At 37.1% G+C, this 17,111-nt stretch overlaps 1 pseudogene; it reads right to left on the reverse strand.

The window, feature by feature from the left end:
* Positions 1-8,617: 8,617 nt before the first annotated feature.
* LOC110680345 lies at positions 8,618-13,533 on the reverse strand (annotated as a pseudogene).
* Between the last annotated feature and the right edge of the window lie 3,578 nt (positions 13,534-17,111).

Consider the following 17,111-nt stretch of genomic DNA (forward strand, 5'->3'; position numbering starts at 1 on the left):
AAATACTGGCGGAGGAAGTGTGCCTGAATGCTAGCTAGTATTAAACGTGTGTACAACGCGTGCGCCTTGCCCATCGAATGATTTTCGGGAGAGATAGATTAGCTCAGTCTCAAATTCCCAATTTCGATTCCATTGTATTGCATATTGGATGGGACTTTGGTACCTGACTACATATGCACGCAGTACAAAATTTCAAAGTTATTCTTAAAAAATCGAAAGCTTTTATATGTCGACCATAAAGGGGCTAAGGTTTTATCAAAGGTATCATATTAAAAAGAGAAACCGACAACTTTGCCAGCAATGCTCGACCATCTAATTTCACAAAGTACAAAACAAGAAACCTTAAATAAGCTGGATAAAATTACTGACTTGAGTGAATATAAAGCGCTACTAATCTCGCACGTACTTGTTTCTAGTTGTTTAGTGGTTTAAAAGAAATAAACACAAATCGACTGCTTCAAAACGTTTGTTAATACCACAAATTCAATAGTTATATGCACGGAAAATTGCTGCAACCGATAGTGTAGAAGTTTGTGTAATTGTTTATTAAAGTTGTAGTTGAAACAGTTTTTTGTTCGTTCCATTATCAGTGCTTACCATGTGTACAAAATAGTAGTATATACATAAAACCTAAACATTAGATAATATATAAAAATTTCCAGTCTCTCTAAATTGATTGAATTAGTTTTAAAGTATGTGTGTTTGTGTGAGTTCTCGTTATGTTGTTGTGTAAGTATTGGTTCCGAGCTTCCAATGTATGCGAACCGCGTATGAAGGTGTGACTGTTATCCATAACTACGTGACTTTTTTAGGATTAAGTTTGATAAAAGAAAACAAGTTAAACTGACTCAGCCGAACTGACCAAGGCACAAAAACAAATTACAGTTCAATAATTAAAACGCATATATTACTATAATCACCCATTGAAATAAATTTTAGTTGTTTGTAGTAGTAGTAGTGCTAGTGTTAGCAGTTGCTGTGATTAAAAACAATCGTACCCTCTAATGACACTTAATAATAATAGTAGAAGTAATTGTTCAGCCCCTTTAAATCACAAAAAAAATAAAAGAATTAGTTTACAAACGACTAAAACCGAATCAAATTGAAATGAATAATATAAACTTTTCTCGGTTGTATGATTTTAGATATTTTTTATCTCAATAATTACACTCAACGTAGTACTTTTTGTTTTGTTTCTATGTTCATTTTTAATATATGATCAATAACTAGATAATTAATTTATATCATACTTTCTTGTATTCATATCTGTATAAGGCATTTTTATTTATTCTCTCGTGTGTTTGTGTCTGCTTGTGTATTTGTTTTCTTTGTTTGCATGTTTTGATATCTCACTACTTTTACTTTAGCACAATAAGAATGAAAGTTTGCTTTCAAGTAACACAAATTCTTGATGGTTATTACAATTTTACCGAAGCCTTTCAGAAGCCGTGCGCTTTTATATGGTACAACAACACACAAACACAGCCCTGCACGCGGCAAATCTCCGCACGTTTCCTCTACTAATACATCAGCAGCCACGGGCACACTAAATTGGATGTGTTGGTCTAACGATAGGCAATTGAGAAAAAGTCAAAACTGGTTGCTTCCTATAAACATCACAAGTAGAATATCTATCGAGAGTTTTTTTTTTATTTGTTTTGTTTCTCTAAAATATGCTGTCAAACGTAGTGGCGCATTTTTTGCCATTTTATTCTAAAAAGTATAGGATCTAAATTTTCGTTATTTGCCAAATGCTTTCTAGATAGTTGCCAAAGTTTCCAACCTTTCCAGGGTTAACCATCGTCGCGTCAAATTTAGGAAAAGATTTGTGTTTCAAAAACAAAACAAATGTGTGTAGTTATGTGGAAATGCGTTTGCTTGCCGAACTGTTCAACTGTTACAAATGTTCTCCTTGGTATTATGTGCACACTAACAAAGTGTCTGCCATTGAAGACAGCCCTTATGCTTATGGATTGAGTTGTCTGGAATGACGTGATTAGATTGAACCAAATTGAAGAATAAAGAGTCGTTTGGCATAGTTGCCATTTGGCATTACAAGGGTTTTATCATAGTTAGTTATACTACTCACAGTCCTTCTTTTTGAATAAGCTGTTTTGTATCTTCTTTCAATTATTCTTCTTGGGAAATGCGACAATTATCTACATTTCAAAAGGGCGTACCTGCTTTTGTGAACAACATCTTTCTTCAAAGCTGAAGACCGCATCTGGCACCTTCTTATCCTAACTAGGGATCATCCAAAAATGACGTCCATCATTAGGGGGAGGGGGGGGCCCTACGAAAGTGTGACAGTACGTGTAGAAGGTATTGGAAAAAGCGTGACAGAGGGGGGAGGGGGGGTCTAGAAATCTCAAAAAACGATGGACGTCATATTTGAATCGTCCCCTATCGGAAAGAAAATGATTTTCTCTTTCTAATAGAGCCGGTGACGTGTATGGATTGGCTTTCATGTGCTCTACAGCAACGTAAAAAAAACAGTAACGCTTTTCTGAAAAAATAACCAAAGGATTTTAAGTCTTTCGAAGTAGCCTCTCTAACCCTTCCAGGTCATAATATCGAATGGACAAAAGCTTGATGATAAGCATTTTCTTTGTCATTTCAAATACTTAAAGGACCCAAAAGACCTAAAAACCCTTGTTAAAAATCACTACGAATCTGTTGAAAAATCTACACGAATACTAGTATCTCACATTTTGTCGACATTTCGCCAGAATACTTTCAAAAGTTAAGCAACTGCCAACGATGTGCTAAGAATTTAGTTTGAAATATACCAAAAATCTCATTTTTCATGCCTTCAGTTTCGAACCGTTTTGAAAATTTATCAGGAAAATGCACTAAGATTCCCAAGAAAATCACCAGCCCTTTCGATTGTATTCCAAAAAATGTCCGCTTCAGACCTCTCTAAAAATCAACGCAGATTGTAGAATGTTAAAATGAATAGTCAACAATCATTCAAACAAACCACCAAAAACTTTTTTTTTTCAATTCGTTTTGGTGTTTTCTCCGAAATGGCATTAAGAAAGAATTCGTAAAGAATGTCGCTAACATTACGTGAACAATCTTTTCAAGAATCTTAATGAGAATCTTCCAGCCAAATCTACATCTACAAAGAACCTAACAAGAATCCCATGTAAAAATTAAGAAAAATTTGCTAGAGATGTCCCCTGGAAATCAACGAAATATTGTACTTGATTCTGGTAAGCGTTCTACCCGAATTCGTGAACGATCTCTTAAGAAACTCATCACAGGTTAGTCATTTCGGGGAGTGTGAGATTCTAGTTTCGCCCAAGTTAGTTTTCTCCATGTCTTTCAATGTAATTGTAATTGTAATTGTAATTTCTCAATCCACACCCTGGCAGACAATTATCCGCCCATCTAGACACGGGCTGGGTGAGGACCTACCAAGCCTCCCCCGTTAACATGTCCTATACCGTTTAGCACACCGGGATCTTCCACAAGCAGGCGCCGGAATTAAAGCGGTCCCACAAGCTTCAGATACATTAAATAGATATAGTCCCTCTGGCACTAACCGAATGGCGCCCTCCGCTTCACCACTAGTACTGCTTCCCCACACGCCAAGCACAATATCGAAAGTAGCGCGTTGTATAGCAAATACAGTACACCACCCCCGACACTATGCCAAATGTACAGGAAAAACAGCACCAGTAAGAAAGCGGAAGGCGCACCACTCGGTTTCAGTGCCAGAAGGACTATAAGTATAACGAAGAAGAAATGAAAAGATAGTAGAGTTGGTTCGGTTATTTGATTGCTGAAACGAAAAAAAACAGAAAAAAAAACAGAAACAAAGTGTTAACATTAAAACGGGGTTTTATAATTGATAAATGTATCGATAGTTTCTCATCTGTTACGTTTCCTTATCGTAGCGCTGTCGATTTTTTCCATCTCCAGGGTGTTCGTCTCCGCTCGAGCAATGAGGACCATGATGAAATGAGAATATAAAAATGTGAGCATTAGTGTTGATCTAGTAATAGATTAATTTAAACTGCTTTTCATGTGCTAAGTAACTTGTAAACACCTACTCAATTATGTTTTGTTGGCCTACACGTTTTATTTAAACACAATTTTTATTAATTTAGAAAACTATTTGGATCCGAGATTTTAGGTGCAGATTGAGCATGTTTGATAAAACAAGCATCCTGTTTTCAGTTAAAGAATGTTCAAGAAGTTGATTCTGTTATTTATACTGGCTACATACAAGAATTCACTATTGATGTAATATATGGATATTGAAAGTTCCAACGCGCGATTATAATACTTCAGTTTTCGTGCTGTTGTATTGGTGTAAGTAGTGGGAAACCAATCATTTTGGTGATTCTAACGGTAACAAATAGCAAGACGAAAGAAAAGTTGATAAACTATCATCATTATGATTTCAGTCCTAATTTCATGATCCGTTTAATAAATTCCGCGTATGATTCGGCAATTTTAACAATTTATACATGTGTATTCGAAGAAAAACAGACTACGAGCATTTATTACCAGTTGCAAGGTTCCTAAGTGATCAGATATTTATCATTTTCTACAGCCTAATTTAATAATACCTACATTGGGTTGTAACAAAAATTGATCTTGGGATGTTGATTTGCCTCCTAATCATAGTTTCGACAATAGTCACATGCTTACTATCCCTTATGGCAGTGTTGTTGATTCTATTGTCTATCGCTCATCAGTTTCGCGCCACCCGGCAGGGACTTGGTCCTATGTACCCAATACTCTGCTGTGTCTTAACTTCACGCAATACATTCTGTAGATGTGTGATACAGTTTGCGGAATATTATGATTTATCACTTCGTTCAGATGGAAAATTCTGTTATGGTACCATATTCACATATCAGATAACTCCCACCTGGAACGATGTAATACATCGAAGACATGTAGATTCAGATGTATGTATACGATCTATGCCTAGTTCGGCTCTGATCGACAGGCAATCAGTGTATTCAGTTTTTCAACTAGCTTGAAGCGATGAACGTTTCAAGACAAGCTTTCCACTATATCTGCTAGCAATCACCGGTCGTCGAATAGACATTTCGGTTCTTTTCTGCTAAAGATAGATCCGATTGTATGCCAAAGACTATGGCTCATGCTTTTCAATACAGCTGGAAAAACAAGAAACTACACCCAGCACCAAATAGTACGTAACTATGAGGCGGACCGGAAGGTTTGATGAGCAATCCCCACCAGTTTTCTCCATGTCTTTTCAATGTTCCAGAAAAAATCAAAAGCAAAACTCACATCTTTGATTTTAAGACTACCAAGATCAATTGGATTTAGAAAAATCTTGCAGAATCATCACAGCTATAGAAGTATGGATCATAACGCATTCGTGCGTAGGGGCAATGGGGGCAATATGAACATACGGGGCAATATGAGCCACCCCGGTTTTGACCTCAAAAACAGCCCAGTGAACCACGTATCGTATAAGAATATGCATCCAAAATCACATATTCATTCGTCCAAAATCAGAATTGCACAAGATGCCATATTAAGCGTTATCAATGTCAATACAAGTTGTATATAAATCCCCAATACGATTCATAAACAACAATCTGTGTTGACAACAAAACATGTCGTAAATAGTGCAACATAGAATCACTTATGTTATATAATTTGACAGATCATATATCAATCAGTAAGCATCGTATGAAATCGCAATAACTTAGCAAAAATTGCCACCCAAACTTTGTCTATCTGCTGACGATGGGCCTCATAGAACAACAAAGTATGTGTCGCTGTACATGAAACATGTATTAAGATTGGGAAATAATCACTCTTTGGACAAGTAAACCCTTGGTGGTACAGTGGTAGGGTGCACGATTCCGGATCTAGAAGTTCCGTGTTCGAGACTAGCTGGAAACTTTTTTTTTATTTTCTTCCAAATTTTGTGGCATCGTATATCTGATCGCAGAAAGTCCGAAAAAGTCGTGCCAAGTACGCATATAGCCTCCACTTTTGGTAGTTATATAGCCTTTTCGTGCATTCTATACGATTGAATTGATTCGTATAGAATGATGTACAGCAAAAGTTATACCAACCAAAATGTTCACTGGGAGTGTTTTAGTGTCTAGTGTCATTATGATCTGCTAAAGGATGCCTCAAATAGCCACCACAATAAAACAGTAAGAATATTCGTTTGAACACTCAAGATATTTACAAAAATGTACAAATTCGTCCTTCGTCATGAAAAGCTTATAATTTTGGCAGTTTTCAATTTAGCCTATAAGACAATTATATTTATAATTCTGGTAAATTTTACCAATCCATTGAAACTTCTGATCATAATGTACAGTTCGTGAGCGAAATTAGATTTGTTCGTAAACAAAATTATTGAAAAAACAATATATTATGTTCAAGATGAAAGGGCGGGGGCAAAATGAGCCACCTAGATTTGAGCATAACAAACGATGTTTTGAACATAAAAATGCATTGCGTAAATATACTACATTATTTTTTTACTGCACAGTCATCTTTATGCACCATTACAAGTGGAACACTTTGCTAGAAAATACGTTGAACCAAGTATCACAATTTAGTACTAGTATAACATGGTCTGTCTGACTATGTATTATGTATCTTTAAAATATAAGCCGCTAGAACCAATAATTTCAAGCAAAGCTAATACAATTTCCTTTCCAATAATGTACTCTTCACAGCTAACTCGTCTCTATACTGTTTTAAATAAAAATCATTCGATTGAATGAGGTGGCTTATACTGCCCCGTAGGGTGGCTCATAATGCCCCATATGGTTGGTGACCACGTAGAAAACATGGTTTTCCAAGAAGTTTCTGAAATAATTTGCAAGTTGATGTTAACATTAATTATCGACGTAACATGGAAGATAACATTTTATAGTACAAGTCACTTGCATTTAAACCATAATTTTTGTTGTTTTTCTTTGAATTTTCCTCGACTATGCCAATTCGGTCTAGATTAATAAGAGACATTTGGAACAACATTGTCCCACCCAGAACATGAATCTTTTGAGAGGAGGGACCCTTTAAACATTTGATAGGATTGCAATTTATCATGATAGTAAAACAAGAGAAAAATGAAATATTCGACAAAAAACAGCGAAGCAAAGCATTTCCACAAAAAAAAAAAAACATTTAAATCAATATGTTATCTAATCGGCCATTTGATTCGCTACTACAACACCATTTTTACACTTTTTTCTTTTTTCTTTCGTTCTCGAACATAAAATGCTCTCAAAAGATCAAATCAAAGTCGTTACAAAAAAATTTCCTACTTGTATTTCCTCAAACATTGACGGATTCTTCGTGGTTGCCTTTCTTTTCCTAGTTCCATTTACTGTGAGTGTTTTACGACTACAGATATATATAAATATAAAATATGCACAAAAATATATTATTGTTTTCAGTATTTCCATTTTGCTCGGTTTATATTGTGTGTACACTCCTACCTCTATCCCACATCTAGATAACACTACCAAATACAAGACTATGTACAAAAAAACAACAAGACCTAATCACACACTGTCGTTTGAGCCGCGTTTAGCTCCGCTTCGTTTCGTCTAGCAATAGGACATACTTTGCTGCGTTCGTAGGTACATTATGGCCGACCATTCCGTCGGTCGCGTCCAACCCCCTAAATGGGACATCGAAGGTTTAAAAACGAACATTCCTCGCACACGCAAAACAAAAAACACAGTTCGCCCTTTTGGGGGCGCTTTTTCAAAGTTTTAGATAGCAGTTACAGATAGTAAACACGATGATAATCATTTTCCTCAACGTAAAACAAAACATGATGGTGGACGCACTCAGATAGGATTAATATGTGAGATCTTTAAATGTACAGTATTGATTATGTTTGCAGCGTCTGTTACTTGTGTGTATTTGTATGTAATTTGTTTTCTGTTTTTGCGATGGTCTGAATAGATATTATATTTATTTTTACAGTGACTCTCATGCTCGCGTTAAAGCAAAAAAATATTAGAAACGTTAAACGACTATATCTCGACTATATCTAGAGTAGTAGATAAAAATAATCACATTCAGCACAGTTTTGCCCTCCCTCGATCTCTTTCTCGCTCCTATGCGTGCCTAAAAAGTCTTCCCTTCTCACTAAATCTCCCAAAATTGGGAACACCAAATCCTCTTTCTATCATAAACGCTAAAATCTAAGTTGAGACACTTTAAGACAAAAACTTTCCCATTTCCCGTTTACTAGTGTATGCACGGATCCTTTCTCCGGCCCTATCTGTGAAATTGTTAATAATATGAGTGTATGAGTGAGGTGGAATATAAACTCTATTGCGCGAAACGTAAATTTCCTCTTTCTGTAGAACAAAATTTATACTGTAACTGCGAATTTTCGCCAAACTAAACATCTACTTATGCCATCTTGCCATATTGTTTTTACACATGTACGATTCCTAGTTTCATTTGTACGCAAGCGAAGAAAAATCATACAAATAAATCCTAACGACTATTGATGAGACGTTCCCTTCTAGCATTTCTTGCATCCATATCCGTTAAGGCAATTCATTAAGACATTGATGACTATTAAAAGAGAAAAGAAAATAAACGTGTTTCGTCTCATCCTGGAAAAAATCCGTATTTCCGACAATTGTTGCGAAGCCAATACCTATATGTTCTACGCGCGACTAAAAGGCGATCCCATCTGTGTCGATAACCCCCGTCCCTTTTACACCGTCGATCTCTATTCGTTGAACCAGAAGTGTTTGTTGGCAATCTGAGCCGGACTGAGTGGCCCGAACTGGCTGTACTGCGTCGGGGAATTGGATGTGCGCCGGCAGCGGATGCGTCGGAAGAACCTGGGGGAAAGTAAAAGATTTGTTATGAGTAAGAAATCAGAAATCAAACTTGTCATCAACATCGCAGGGCAAATTTTTAAAAAAGTTTATAAATTCAAACTTCCATACCTTTTTTACCATCCTTACAGGATCCTATAACACTTCCCCGAATACCATTACCCCGAAAACCATCACCCCGAAAGTCAATACCCCGAACGGTCAAGTACTCCGAAAACCAATGCCCCGAAATCCATTGCCCCGAATAGTCTGTACCCCGAATACATTTCCCCGAAAGGACCATAACCCCGAATTATCTTGCCCGAAAACTTCAAAATAAAGATGCGACAAATCTATGGACAAATCATTTTTTTAATAATAAGTTGAGGTTAAGCACGTTTTCTCTTGTTCGTTGGAGGTCCTTGTCTATCAAATTGACGCTAATGTATATGATAAAAAGAATCTAAGGATTCGGAAGTAGAAAACTCCTCCTCTATATGACGAAGTAGGGAACACTTCAAAATATACTTTACTCAATGATATTAAATAACGGTCCTAGCCTGGAAGCCGCTAATGGAATACAATTTACTGCTTGATTTTTATTTGAATTCGTGTTCTTGTTATCAAAGATTTATTCTTCTTTTAATCAACAGCTATTCTTTAAGGGTCAAGTGAGAACCAAAATCTCACTCACAGACGGGCACTTAATTTTGTGAGGAAAGCTGCGTTCACTGATTCATTGCTACATTTTTTGAACTGCTAATAATGCTGATAATGATTTCGTTTTCCCATGTTGATGTTAGAGACCTCTACCGCCCTCTTTCAAAAGCGTTATATTATTTGATGGTAATGCATAAATGATGTTCATGTGAAAACATACTCTTCAAACCATGATAAAACAAGTTGCTGAAGAGATCAATTCAATCTTTCTCCAGGGGGAGAAGAGATATTTCATGAATTTGCTGCTAGTATTTTTTATTAGCATGTTATTATACATTACAGTACTAGCTTGTGTGGAACAATTTCAATAGGGGTATTCACTTAAAATTGCGTAGCTAAGGTTATGTGTGCTATTTCGTAAAAGAAATATTTCAATTGAAATAATTCCTTTTATGACGGTGATCGTTGACAAATGACGAATTTATAATCTAGTTACCCAACACAATAACGTTTCAAGAATTGTCATTGTTTGAACTCAGTTCATATTTTATGAATTTTTTTGTATTTTCGTTCACGGTACGCACAAACTATTGCTGCCCGAGAAGCACGGAACCCTCCGCTGTTCATCTTGGACCGGACCAGATCGTGGCCAAATACCGTTTCTGGTACTTCTTGCGGCAGCTGCGCAAGTTCAAGGAGACCACCGGTGTAATCGTTTCAGTCAAGCGCCTCCTGGAGTCCACTCCATCCAAATCGTCAGGGTCGAATCGGTGAAAGCTCCAATAATCGTCGTGTGCACACAAAGCAGTTCCACGACTCGAAGATCCGCTCCATGCTGGTGCAAAGATACCAACACAAACCGTTTACCGGAAGCTGTTTTCGTTCCACCAACCGTATACCTACTACCAGTAAAGAACTCGGAGCAGCCGTTCATTTGTTGAATCCACTCTTTACAGGGAGTGAAAAAGCATTTCTAATATCTCTTAAATAATTGTATTATAAAAACATGTATAATCATTTTTCGTTCTAATAAATCAATAGTTGTAGCCTCATATAAAACATGCAAAGGTCATTTTATCTGGACTGTTAATCAGAGATACTCAATAATCTGAACTACAGAAAACCTGCCCAATAGCAGCTCTTTCGATAGTTTCAAAGTTATGGAGAAAATGCTCCATCAAATGATCTGACTTCGCTTAGTGCTTAAATTATGGACCTTATTACCGAATTGTAAAATGCGAAACCTTTGAGAATCATTTCTTGGTTAGGGATGGTTAGAACAGTTGTTATCCAGACGCTTCCATCAAATGAATTAATTGGCCCATGTCCAAAGTTTCTAATCTCATTTTGATCAAAGTTAGATAATTCTCCGTTGCGGAAGTTCTGTTTCATTTATCTTCTGATTATAGTTGTTACGACGACGCACGCATTCTTTGATCGATTTTGTGTTAGATGTTTGACAGTTCGAAATGTTTCATGTACAGTATACGCAATTTTGTGAAAGATTCAATATAATTAATAATCGTGATTTACGCAGCGTTTTACGCTGTTAAGTGAATACCCCTAATATAAACTTACGTCGTATTTGAGCCACCAGTATAATTATTACAAAATAAGTTGAAAATTTCACAGAACACGTAAAGGGTCCTATAACACTTCCCCGAATACCATTACCCCGAAAACCACTCCCCGAAAAACCAGTACCCCCGAAACCATTACCCCGAATGACACATTACCCCGAATGGCAAATTACACCGAAAACCAGTTCCCCCGAGCTGTGGGTGGTAAATGAACATCACGCAAAAACGTGAGCAAAACAAATTTTTCGAAAATTTTCACTGCATTTCCGAAAATATAACGATTAATTATCGGCTTCTTTTGAAGTTTAAAAATAATTTAACGAAACTTCAATGTTAAAAGTACCATCTATCTAATATTTGCCACAATCTTACCTGTCGGCTGGAAGCGTTGTGCGCCGGCCGGTGGCGACCACCCGATTGTATGTCTGGTACGGTTGCCTGCGAAACAAACACCGCGACCGCCGGTAAATGTCTCCCTGCGCGTAAATGTCCTGCTGCTGTAGCATCGCTCCGGTGAACTTCCCAACGGTGTGTTGGAACTTTGCTGATGCTGCCGTAGACTGGTGCCCCCCACGACGAACCACTGCCACCGGTTGGTGTGTTTTTTTGGCATGAGCATGCGGAGGAGCTGCTCCAGTGATGAACCGCCACCCATAGGACCTCCGCCCATACTGCTGCTGCCCTGATTAACCGACGAAGAAGAGGACGATGACGATGGCATGTATGCAGACGATTCCCTCTTGTGACCACCACTGCTGCTGCTGTTGTGACCACCTCCGTAGTGCGACGAGGAACCCGGTGGAGCCCACGACGAAACGTTTATCCACCTGAGGATACTCGTACGCGACGAAACTCGTTGGTTCCTGCTTCGGCACGTGCAACTGATTTGTGGACGGACGATAGCAGACATTCGTTTTGGGCCATCGCAAGCAAGGCGTTTCTTTTGTGACTGACCTTGCGTGATGCTCAATATTTTATCGCTGTAATGTAGAAAAATGCGAAGATTAAGTTAAGACTAGGATTAGATGATCCATTTTTATATGAGAAAAAAATCTAACTCAAGTGACACTCTTCAAAATTTTTCATGTGGACCTACTGAACCAAACTATCCTCCTCCCCTTAGAGTTAACGGATACGCTCAAACTTTTACAGTAGCTTCTGAGGGTCCTAATGAACAAATTTTTTGGGGTGTAATTTAAGGTTTCGTAGTTTGATTCTTATGGATCGCCCTAATAGAAATCCATTTGACAAACATTCAACTTACTCTGGTGTTTAGGCGTATTGCGCCGATCGTTCTCCCCATCGCTGTCGCCAACCGGTCACGCATGCTGTCGAAGTGGACGCCACCGCTGTGCTTTTGCGCTGTCTGCTTGATATCGATCCCGATTGACTGCTTCCGCCGCACATGCTACTGGCTACCAGCCTGGCTGCCACTGCTTGATGCCCTCGGATTGATGCTGCGTTGGTTGGGGGCTGTTTGTTGCTGCTGCATGGTGTGACTGTTTGGACTTGCTGCAAGTGGTAGTGCGAGTGATGATGAGAGCTGCTACCACTTGGCGGCGGAGGCTGTTGATTCAATGCTGCCAATGCTGAAGACGACGACGACGAATGGTGGATATTGGACGATGAAGATGAGGGTTTGATTCCACAACTGCTGCTGCTTCCACCGACTCCACTCATTCCCATATTCGCACGGCATTGATTTGAGGACGAGGAACTGCTATTTGTCGACGGATGACCGCGAATGTGCTGCTGACTGGAGCTTGGTCCACACATACTTGTGGATTGATGCTGCGATTTGGAACTGCTAGTCGACTGTTTAACATCCGCTGTCTCGTCCTCGCTATCCGAAATGGTAATAACCGCCGTGGGAGAAGGAGTATCGTGAATTGTGATCGTTTGCTGTTTGCTGTTGTGACTGCTGTGACTGTGGTGTATGTGACTTCCACTGCCACTGCCATGATGGTGACCACTGCTCGATCCATGATGTATGCTACCACTGTTCATCATCATGCTGCTGCTGCTTCCATTGCCTCCGTACGAAGACGAAGAATGGTGAATTTGTACATTGTTCGATCCACTCAAGCCACTTCCGCTGCCACCGCCCATCGATCCGGAATCGATCTGCTGATAGTGGTGATGGTGGTGGTGATTTCCACTGCTACTACTGTTGGCCTGTTGCAGCTGCGATTGTGCCGGAGGTTGTTGTGAAGACGATGAAGACAGGATGAATGGTGGTGGTGCGGTTGTGGCGGAATTTGTTGCTGTGGATTTGCAGTTGATTGCTGCTGCTACTGCTGCTGTTGTTGCCGTGATAGAAGACGAACGAAGAGGATGGCCCTCCGACATCGTGGTACTGCTGGCACATGTGATTGTTCCGATTGCTGTTGTACCGCTGCTGATGAGGGTGGGGTGTTCTCCCTTGACGCGCTTCTTCACCGGTGAAAGTTGGTTTGTTTTCCTTCTTGTCGTGGCGGGAGACGCTGTGGAAAGGAAAGGAAAAAATATCGATAACATTATAGAATTTCAGAGCAGAGAACGAGAAAACTAAATGCTAAGTAACATTATAAAGTAAAATTCTCGATCACCATGTGAAGAGATATCACAAATAGTGTAACAAGTTTTTCAGTAGGTATTAGATTAGCTTAGCTTAGACTGACTACACATAACAATGGATCCTATTCCGTGATTGACCGAAGTCAGTAAAGATGCATAAAGAATCAATTAGATGTTCGCTGGGATTTTTCCATAATCTTCTTCAGTGTGCATAATTCACTGGCTCTATTTATACAGGGTCAATAACCGACCACATCCTTGCAGTCAGGTGGAATTGGGGGAAGGAATGTTAGTGTATAACCTTTTGCTATTTGAGACCGTGTTTACCTCTGCATCTCCACAAAATAACTGGGAGAGGGATGTTCGTTAACACCTGTACTCCCAACCCCCCTCCGAGAGTCGGAAGTGCAACTTTGACCATGCATATCTTTCTAGTTTTCGAAGCGATTTTCAAACAATTTCGGCAATAGAACCGGACAATATTTAAGATTGATATTCATCTTTGCGTTTTTGAAATAGATGCGTCTACCTAAAGTTATTAAGCAAAAGGCACTACCTAGTTTTTTTTTTTTAAACGCATTTTTTTCACAAATTCAACAATAAAGCAACATTCAATGCGATGCTGGTTGCCATCGACATGAATTTGCTTGATTGAGTGTAGTGAACATGTTTGAGCAGAAATTGAAATTTTTGATTATACACAAAACTTATTTAACCCAAAACATTACGAAAACCCCTATTTTTTGAACCCGTTTGCCTGTAACTTTTCAACAAGAAGTTACTTGCAGATATCAAGTATATATTGTAGAGTAGAAAAATAAATTTTTGACTACACTCAACATTATTTTTACCTACAAATAACATAAACAACTAATTCCCCGAGTTTTTTTTTTTGTCTGCAAATAAAAACTAAAGGCATGTAGCTTTTTCGGCCTGAATTTACTTGTAGAAATCAAGTGAACATTTTTGAGCAGAAATTGAAAATTTGTCACACTTTTTGTATGAGTCTTCCGAAAATTTTGTATGGCTTGTCACGCTTGGCTCGACCCCACTCCCCCCCCCTTGGAGCGTGACGTAATTTGTGCATGACCCCTAACACTCAAAATTTATTTTACCCAGAAAGCACACGAAAAACGTATTTCTTGAGCTTTTTTGTCCGTAAATTAAAATTGGAGGCTATGACATGTAGTTTTTTCGACACAAATTAACTTCAAGTGAAAACTGTAGAGAAGAAAAATAAATTTTTTACTACACTCAAAATAATTTTTATTATTTATTTCCCGACTTTGTTCGTCTGTAAATAAAAACTCGAGGCTATGACATGTAGTTTTTATTGGCATGAATTTACTTGTAGAATTCGAGTGAACATTTTTGAGCAGAAAATGAAATTTTTGATTACCCGAAATATAAGGGAAACCCATAGTTTTTGGACCCGTTTGCCTGTAACTCAAAATTCAATGTGATTATATTTAGATTTTTCAAGGTTAAATTGAACAAGTTTGATCATGTTTGATTAAAAAAAAATATCCGATTACACTCAAAATTTATTTTGTTCAACAACACAAAAACGGGTTTTTCCTTAGCTTATTTTTTCGCCAGCGATAACCTGTAGTTTTTCCTTAATGAATTTGTTTTTAGAAGCCAATGGAATTTATTTGAGTAGAATAAGATAAGAAGTTATGATTGCACTTTATTTTTTTTTTTCCTTCAAAACTACACAAAAACGTATTCCCAGAGCTAGATCGTTTGTAAATCAACATCGAAGAAAATTGTGAGTGTAATAAACATTTTCAATTTCTGCTCAAACATGTTCAAAGATATTGCTTGCCGAAAAAAACTTCAAGTCAAGTCCTTCAGTTTTTAATTACAAGCAAACAAAACCAGAAGAAATTTTTTTTGTTGTTGTCTAGGTCACGCAGAGAAAACAATTTTAAAATCAAATATTTTCTGTATCATTACAACTATATATCTGTATTATATGCCGGCTTATAATTGGCTTTCATTGTTTCAATAACATCTCGTCATTTGGTTTGAAAATATTTATTGTTGAATTTGACAGCTGGGTTTATTGTGGTGCAACAAAACTAATTTTGATTCAACTTTTTTTCATTTGAAACAACCATTTTTTAGCATTAAATTAAAATTCATCGTTTTTAAAACAAATAACAATATTTTTTGATATGATAAATGTTTTTGTTTGAAATAAAAACTCATTTTTGTTGGTCCCAGTCCCCTGAAATCTCTTCTTTTTTTTCTTTTTTTGAACTAAATTATGATAATCACATGTAGAAGCTTACTTTATTTTCATTTTATGTTAGTATATGAAATTTGCTCCATAATCCGTTTGACTGGAGAATGAGCTTTATGCGCTCCGCGACAAAGTTATATGATGAAATCATCAGCTCTTGTAGAAATTGACTGCAATAATTGAAAATTCTTTAGTGTAAACAAAAATTTAGAAAGAATGGCGAAAAATTACCATAAATAGCTTAGATTATAGTTTATGGATACTCCGAAACTGTGATGAAACATCGATGATCTGAATTCCTTAAACATCAATTTCCTGCACGTGTTGCACTTTGGTCTAATTCAACGCACTAGTAATATCCGCGCACATTCTCGCCATTTCCAATCAAAACCAAAATGGCGGGCCATTTTTTATGTTATACGCATTATTGATTGAATCGATAATGAAAGAAATTGAAACAAATAAAACTTCCATTTGAAGTAAAGTTATTCTTTTATTGTTTCAACAAATTTCTTGTTAAGATTACTTCAACAATATTTGTGTTGATTTATTATAAAAATAATTGTTGTTTCAACGCATTTTTTAATTGTAACAAATTGAAAATGTTTATTGAAAACAACACTAATATTTATTATTTTAAATAGCTGGTCATTCTCTGCGTGGTTAAAAACAATTTTGAATGTTGTCATTTTTTTCTACTCAAACACATTCACTTGACTTCTACAAGTAGATTTATGTTGATTAAAAACTACATATTATTGTCTTCAGTTTTGATTTACAGACAAAAAAGCTCAGGAATTACGTTTTTGTGTGGTTTTATGGGTAAAATAAATTTTGAGTGTTATCATAAATTCATTTTTTTTTACTCAAACATGTTCATTTGACTTTCACAATCAATTTCATGTCGAAAAAACTAAATGACATCGCTTTTAATTTTGAGTTACAGACAAACGGGTCCAAAAAATAGGATTTATCACAATGCTTGATTAAAAAAAAATTTGAGTGTAATCAAAAATTTCAATTTCTGCATATTGACTTTGACGTCTACAAGTAAATTCATACCGAAAAAACTACATGTCATAGCCTTGAGTTGATATTAACACACGAAAAAACTCGGGATATAAATTGTTTATGTTGTTTTGTCGGTAAAAACAATTTCAAGTGTAGTCAAATTTTTTTTTTCTACTCTACAATATTCCCTTGACCCCTTGACTTCGTGTCGAAAAAAAAACTACATGTCATAGCCTTCAGCCTTTT

Source organism: Aedes aegypti, unplaced genomic scaffold (assembly GCF_002204515.2).
Source record: "Aedes aegypti strain LVP_AGWG unplaced genomic scaffold, AaegL5.0 Primary Assembly AGWG_AaegL5_hic_scaff_1218_PBJ_arrow, whole genome shotgun sequence".
Classification (NCBI taxonomy): domain Eukaryota; kingdom Metazoa; phylum Arthropoda; class Insecta; order Diptera; family Culicidae; genus Aedes; species Aedes aegypti.